This window comes from Cebus imitator, unplaced genomic scaffold (genome assembly GCF_001604975.1).
Source record: "Cebus imitator isolate Cc_AM_T3 unplaced genomic scaffold, Cebus_imitator-1.0 Scaffold106, whole genome shotgun sequence".
Classification (NCBI taxonomy): Eukaryota; Metazoa; Chordata; class Mammalia; order Primates; family Cebidae; genus Cebus; species Cebus imitator.
In genome coordinates, this window is record NW_016107421.1 from 4,880,228 (window position 1) to 4,888,390 (window position 8,163).

The 8,163-nt window shown below is 36.7% G+C and overlaps 1 protein-coding gene across 1 annotated transcript in view; it reads left to right on the forward strand.

Moving 5' to 3' along the window:
• RBM44 (RNA binding motif protein 44) overlaps positions 1–4,238 on the forward strand; it is a 43,055-nt gene extending 38,817 nt beyond the window's left edge. The window contains exon 16 of the mRNA XM_017537800.2: positions 3,261–4,238. The gene's annotated coding sequence lies outside the window, so the exon portion shown is untranslated. The remainder of the gene's footprint in view (positions 1–3,260) is intronic.
• Positions 4,239–8,163: the final 3,925 nt, after the last annotated feature.

Genomic DNA, 8,163 nt, shown 5'->3' on the forward strand with positions numbered 1-8,163 from the left:
AAAAAAAAAAAAAAAAAAAGGTAAGAAAAAATACCTAGAATATATAAAGAATTCCTACAACTCAACAACAAAAACCCAACCCAATTTTTAAAAATGGGCAAAGGGTTTAAATAGGCATTTCTCCAAAGAATAGATAGAAATAGCCAATAAACACATGAAATATATTCAGCATCACAAATGATTAGGGAAACATAATCAAAACCACAGAGATACCACTTCACCCATGGTTATTATTAGTTGGTGTTACTTGTTAAAAACAAGTTACCTGTAGATTCTAGATATTAGGTCTTTATCAGGTGCATAGTTTGCAAATATCTTTTCCCATTCTGTAGGTTTTCTATTTATTCTGTTGATAGTTTCTTTTTCTGTTTATAAGTTCTTTAGTTAATTGAGTACCACTTGTCTTTTCTTTTCCTGCAACTGCTTTTGGGGACTTAGCCAAAAAATTTTTGCCAATGCAAACCCACAGCCAATATCATACTGAATGGGCAAAAGCTCAAACCATTCCCCTTGAGAACTGGAACAAGACAACGATGCCCACTCTCACCACTCTTATTCAGCCTAATATTAGAAGTCCTAGCCATAACATTCAGGCAAGAGAAAGAAATAAAAGGCATCCAAATAGGAAGAAAGGAAGTCAAACTGTCTCTGTTTGCAGACTGATTCTATACCTAGAAAATCCTAATAGATCTAATAAACAACTTCAGCAAAATTTTCAGATAGAAAATCAATGGACAAAGATCAGTTGCATTTTTGTACACCAACATCCAAGCTGAGTGACAAATCAGTAACACAATTCTATTCACAATAGCCACACACAAAAATAAAATTCCTAGGAATATAGCTAACCAAGGAAATGAAAGATCTCTACAAGAATTACAAAACACTGCTGAAAGAAATCAGAGATGACAAAAACAAATAGAAAAACATTCCCTGCTCATGGATAGGAAGAATCAGTGTTGTTAAAATGGCCACACTGCCCAGAGAAGTTGTTACAGATTCAATGCTATTCCTGTCAAACTACCAATGACATTCTTCACAGAATTAGTAAAAACTATTCTAAAAATCATAGAACCAAAAAGGACCCCAAATAGCCAAGGCAAGCCTAATCAAAAAGAACAAAGCTGGAGGCATCATATTACCCAACTCAAAACTATACCACAAGGCTACAGTAACCAAAATAGCATTGTACTGGTACAAAAACAGGCACATAGCTGGACATGGTGGCTCATGCCTGTAATCCCAGCACTTTGGGAGGCTAAGGCAGATGGATCACTTGAGGTCAGGAGTTCGAGACCAGCCTGGCCAACATGGTAAAAGCCCGTCTCTACTAAAAATACAAAAATTAGTTGGGCCTGGTCGTACGTGCCTGTAATCCTAGCTACTAGGGAGGCTAGGCACGAGAATTGCTTGAAACCAGGAGGTAGAGGCTTCAGTGAGCCAAGAACATGCCACTGCACTTCAGCCTGGGCAACAGAGTGAGACTCTGTCTCAAAAAAAAAAACCATACAGGCATATAGATGAATGGAACAGAATAGAAAACTCAGAAAATAATGCACAATTGTAACAGTCTGATCTTCAAAAAGTCAACAAAAACAAGCAATGGAGAAAGGACTCCATGTTCAGTAAATTGTACTGGGATAACTGGCTAGCCATATGCAGAAGACTGAAACTAGACCCCTTCCTTACACCATAAACAAAAATCAACTCAACATGGATTAAAGACTTAAGCGTACAACCTAAAACTTACAACAACCCTTGAAGAAAACCTAAGAATTACCATTCTGGACAATAGGTCCTGGCAAAGATTTCATGATGAAGATCCCAAAAGCAATTGCAACAAAAACAAAAATTGACAAATGGGACCTAATTAAACTAAAGAGTTTATACACAGCAAAAGAAACTATCAACAGACTAAACAACCCACAGATTATGAGAAAATATTTGCAAACTATGTATCTGACAAAGGTCTAATATCTGGAATCTGTGAGGAACTTAAACAAATTAACAAGGAAAAGAAACCATTAAAAAAGTGAGTGAAGGACATGAACAGACACTTCGTAAAAGAATACATTCACTTGGCCAACAAGCATATGAAAAAATGCTCAGTATCACTCATCATTGGAAAAAGGCAAGTCAAAACCGCAAGATACCATGTTACACCAGTCAGAATGGCTATTACTAAATAAAGTTAAAAAAATAACAGATGCTGCGATGGCTCACGCCTGTAATCCCAGCACTCTGGGAGGCCGAGGCGGGTGGATCACCTGAGGTCAGGAGTTCAAGACCAGCCTGACCAACATGGTGAAACCCCGTCTTTAAAAAAAATTTTTTTTAATTAAAAAAATAATAATAACAGATGCTGACAAGGTTGTAGAGCAAAGGGAATGCCTACACACTGTTGGTGGGAACATAAATTAGTTCAGCCATTGTGGAAAGCAATTCAATCATTTCTCAAAGAATTTAAAATAGAAATGCCATTCAGGCCAGCAATCCCATTCTTGAGTATATGCCCAAAGGAATGTACATCATTGTACCATAAAGACACATGCACATGTATGTTTATCACAGCACTATTCACAACAGCAGAGACATGAAATCAACCTAAATAACCCATCAGTGGTAGACTAGATAAAGAGAAGTGTACATATACACCATGGCGTACTATGCAGCCATAAAAAAGAACGAGATGATGTGCTTTGCAGCAGTATGGATGGAGCTGGAGGCCACTATCCTAAGCAAACTAACACAGGAACAGAAAAACAAATGCCACATGTTCTCACTTATAAGTGGGAGCTGAATATTGAGTACACACGGACAAAGAAGAGAACAGCAGACACTGGAGCCTACTTAAGGGTGGATGGTAGGAGGAGGGGGAGGATCAAAAACTACCTATGTAGTGCCATGCCTATTACCTGGGTAATGAAATAATCTAAACACTAAACCGTGCAACACACAATTTATATAATGAACCTGAACATCATGAAACTAAAATAGAAGTTTAAAAGAAAAAATCTTATTTTCCTTTATGAAAATGAAAGAAACTGAGAGGCATATGAAAGGAATACTAGAGCTAAAATGATTGCCAGATACAAAGACAGTACACAAAAATTAATTGCAATTCTCACTATCCATGATGTAAGAAAAATGAAATTTGTTAAAAGATATTCCAGTACTGTTAAAAACAATCAAGTGCCTAGGAATGTATTTAACAAAAGATACTCAACAATCATTGCTGATTTCTCCTTTCTCTTGACTAGAACTTCCTTGGAAAGTGTGTTTCTTCCTTCAGAGAATGTTCTACAGTACCAAGGAAAAAGTGGTAATAATAAGATGATGTAATTAAATAGGCTCTATAAATGGGCTAAGCTGTTAAAATATTCTACTTTATAGCCCGCCTTTAAAATCTAGCAACAGTTGTCTATACAATATTAAAACTCTTCTCTGTATATTTAAAATTACAATATAATTTTAGTAAGTTTTTAAATTTTTTATTTCAATTGTGTTACTTAGAACATCAAGGTGCATATTTGGGATCTAAAGAAATGATCTTGTCCATTTTAAAAACCTTTATTAAGTCACTTTTAAAATATATTGACCAAGAAGGAGGTTTGGAGGTTTGTTATATCAATGTTTGTGAAATGATTTCCATACATTAAAAAATGTAATTTACCTGAAGTTTGTCTTAAGACTCTTACATTGGAATATAGGATAACAGATAAATAAACTGTATAGATACATTCGGTATTATACAACATTTTGGAATGTGTATGTTTTCAGGCTTCCAAGATAATTAAATTGCTGTCGTGATACATTCCATGCATTTTTATGACCTCAGTATAAAATATTCAGCTGTGTTATCCATTTTCACTGGGAAGGGTAAACTCACATGTGCTTTGGTAAAGTACTTAAATGTTTCCTATATTGCTTGCATTCATTTTGTGGAAAGTTCTGTTGTATTGTTAGAACAATTTTCAAAGGCTAATTTTATGCTTTATCTGATAGCAATATAAAATAGATGGTTCTTTAATTGCTTACTTTTTTAAAGTAATATAATATTTAAGTTGCATTTTTATTAATAGTAACATTTATATTTAACATTTAAGTCTGCATTTTGTTTAAATGTTTAAAATGTTTATAGCATTCATTGTTTAGTTGGTGTTACTTGACTAAAAATTAGCCATTTAATGTTTATATTTGATGTATTGATATTTAATAAAGGCATCTAATCTGTAGTACCACTGTCAGTTTATTGCTTTCTTCAGGTTCAATGGCATATTCCAAGTGTAAATTAACCTACCAGTGTTGACATGGGATATACATGGATGATAAGGCAATATATCAAACTACTGGATTTAAAATGTTTTCTCTTTTATAGGATTTATAAAAGAATTGAATATATTTGAGAGTAAGGTTTTATTTCACATGTTAATTTCTCTCCAGTTATTACCAGATCTACTCCAAATGTCTACCAGGAATTGGGTTCCACAAAGTAAAAATAATAATCATAATTTAAAAGGACTATATTTAATGTAACTTGAAAGTCATTGGCTTTAGCCATATATCAAATTAGTAAAATCCTAATTTTACTGATTAAATTACTAATTAAATTTTACCAAAATGGAGATTTTTCCTCTATGTTATTTATATGGTTATTTATATTAAAAGGCAACATTCAGAGTTAGCCTTGAATAAAGGAGGAACGTGGAGTAGGTGTTCTTTTCAACATACTTGCAGAAATAAGAACATGTCTCTAATCATTTGTTTCTCAAAGGAATGATGGAGTGGAATTCCATTTTAGAATACATAAAAATTACTGCCTTAGATTTGGGGAAAATATAGAAACAGTCATTTGAAATTATAACTTTCAGGTTTTTGGAAATAAAGTCCTATCCAAAAGCTAATGGTAAAGATCAGGCAGCTTTTGTAAATTAAAGAGCTTTCAGCTGTGACCTGTAAATTGATAGCTGTTATGAAGCTTCCTTAGTTAAATTTAGAAATTAGAGTTATTTTTCATGAATCTTTTGGAACCTCAAGTGAAAAATTTGTTTATCTTATTCTTTAAAATCTCTAACTTGATATTAGATAATTGAATAAAATTATTGTAGAATTTTAAAAGACTGGTCAAACTGTCCAAGTTTTCATATATCTTCACTAGCAAAAATTCAGATAATTTAACATATTATTGCTCAAAAGCATTTTTCTTTCACATTGTTATATTGGATACCAAAGAGCACTTAGCTATATCAACTAGAATATATAGATAATTATTAATATGTTTGGAGATGATCAGAGATTTGGAAAGTTGTAAATACCACAGATGATCAGCAAAAACAGTGGACCTAAAAATTCCCAACCGGCTCTGCCTGATGCCAATCTTTATACTTGTCAAAGGAGATAATATGTGTGACTCAGAACCTCAATATAACAGGTAATTTCTCTTTTAAAAAATGGATCTCAACGAGTAATCTGTATATAAGGGCTTTAAGTACTGCTTTTTCAGTATTGGCCATTGTTACTTATTATCAAATGCATATGCGGCATATAGTAATATCATGTTTCACATGTGGGCAGAACAATAATCTAAGATGTCCTGTTGTTATCTGGATCCTGTGATATGTTGTATATGACAAAGGGAATTAAGGTTACAGATGCAAGTAAGGTTGTTAATTAGCTGACTTTAAGATTAGGGGCTTATTCTGGATTATCTGGCTGGGCTTAATCTAATTACATGAGTCCTTAAAAGCGGTAGAGGAGGCGGAAGAGAGAACCAGAGAAATGGCATTGTGGGAACTCAACACACTCCTGCTGGCTTTGAAGACAGAACAAGGGGCCAAGAGCCAGTGGACAGCCCCCAGAAGCTGGAAAAGGTGGGAAATGGGCTCCCTAGAGCCTCCAGAAGGAATGCATCTTTGCTGAAACCCTGATTTTAGTCAAGGGGATCTGTGTCAGACTTCTGTCCTTCAGAAGTGTAAAATAAACGTGTATTGTTTAAGCCACAGTTTTCTGAGTCTGCCTTTGCTGACACTGAGCATGTGGCTGGCTGAGGGCAATAGAGGAGTGTGAATTGTGTACTGGGATTTGGTGGGATTTTTTTCCCTGTTACTTAGTTCCTTTGCAGTTGGAACATTCTCCAAGTAATGCTGAGGACAGTTTTATATGGAATTTATTTTTCACTTCCTGTTTTTTGTTTGTTTTGTTTCTTTGGGTGAATAGGGAAATATGTAACTGCTGTTCTCAGCTACTTGCAAGTGTTTTGGTTTTAACAGTGACTTCCTGCGGGACTTGAAAAACTGATACTTGATGAAGCTGAGTTCCCTGAGATACTTCTGGTTTTGTTAGTGTTTATCTAACAATTGCACAATTTAAACAACTCACAGAACTAAGTTGTTACTGCTTATAAACATGTTATCTTCAGAACCACTGATTCCTTATTGATAATGATTGAAGTTCAGCCTTTAAATTGCAGGCCTGTTAGTGAGGACACCAGTGGGGTCTTCCCCTCCCTGTCAGCAAGTTACTGAAAAACTGTCTGTAGAACATTTGATGCTTTTTTCCTTTCAGTACTTAAAAATGTTCCATTGTTTTCTGGTTGCATTATATCCCATGAGAACTCTTCTGTCACCCTTACCTGTGTTCTGTTCATCAGCAGTCCCCAGTGTTTTGGCATCAGGGACTGGTTTTGTGGAAGACAATTTTTCCATAGGGTGAAAGGGGGATGGTTTAGGGATGAAACGGTCCCCCCAGATCATCCTTCTCACAAGGAGCGCAACCTAGATCCCCTGCCTGATAGTTCACAATGGAGTTCACACTCCTATGAGATTCTAAGGCTGCTGCTGATCTGACAGGATGTGGAGTTCAGCTTCACTAGCTTGCCCACTGCTCACCTGCTGTGATGCCAGCTTCCTAACAGACCACGGACTGGCACCCCTGTGGGGTTGTGGGACCCTGCTATACATAATGGTTTTTTTTTTTTCCTCTGGCTGCTTTTAAGGTTTTCTCTTTATTACTGGCTTTAGGCAATTTGATTATGATGTGCCTTCATATATTTTTCTTGATGATTCTTGTGCTTGGAGTTTGGGGATGTTCTTGGTTCATGGGGTCATAGAAACTGTTCCACATAGTAGTTCTTCACACATTTCCCACCTACCTTCCTCCAGGGCTCCACTTACATCCCATATGAGGCCACTCGGAGTCGCCTCATGGCTCTCTGATGCTTTGTCCTTTTATTGTTGTTGTTGTTGTTGACTTTTTTTTTTTTCATTTTTACTTTTTTTCAGTTGAATGGGCGACTCTGTCTCCCATATTGTTTTTAAGTTACTTGGAAATCATTTGCTCTTGTTCTTGCTTTCAAGTTGTGTTAGGCAGCACCAGAATAGCCTTTGTATCTTTCCTGACCACAGAGAGGCCTTACCCTTCTAACTATGCTCTGATGTTCTGTGTATTTCAAGGTTTTTCCACTATGGTTGGTGGGAACTGGAACTGTTTCCAGCCAGGTGTGAGCTCTTAGGTTCTTTTCCCTTGGGTGGTGTCCTTAGATGTGTGGGCTGAGACTCAGTGGGACCCTCTGTGATCTCTCAGATGCATCCTCTGCGCAGCTCTTTGCTCTCCAGCACTACGCCCTGCCTGCGTTAACTGCCTGGCTTCCCCAGACTTTCCTTTCTGTCTGTGGTCTGGAAACTCCAGGCAGGGAGCAGTTCTAGCACTGACCGCATTTGTTTCCCTGCTCGCAGGGATCCCTGCGCTTCCTGTGGTCCACTGTGATGACAACTGTTGTTTCATACATTTTCTCCCGTTTTTTAGTTTAAGATGGGAAGGTAAGTCCAATCCCTGTTACTTCATCTTGGCTGAGAGCAGAAGTCTTATGTTAATAGTGAATCTGTGGCAGTGCTGACCAGGCTTTGATCATATCTTTAGCCCTACTGTGTATGCAGTAAAGCATTTGGCCATTTTCTAACCTCTTCCATTGTTTAACCTAATGTCCCTCTAGAAGAGGTGCCCTGGGAAATGAATGATTTTCCATGCTACCTATGACCATAATTAGAAATACAGACACATCAGACTACAACTGTTGAAGAAAGGAATCCCGTAGTGGTTGCTAAGGAATCTCTTAGTCAGACCCAAGGGACAGACAGGAAAATGATCAGGAGAGAACATGCCCCT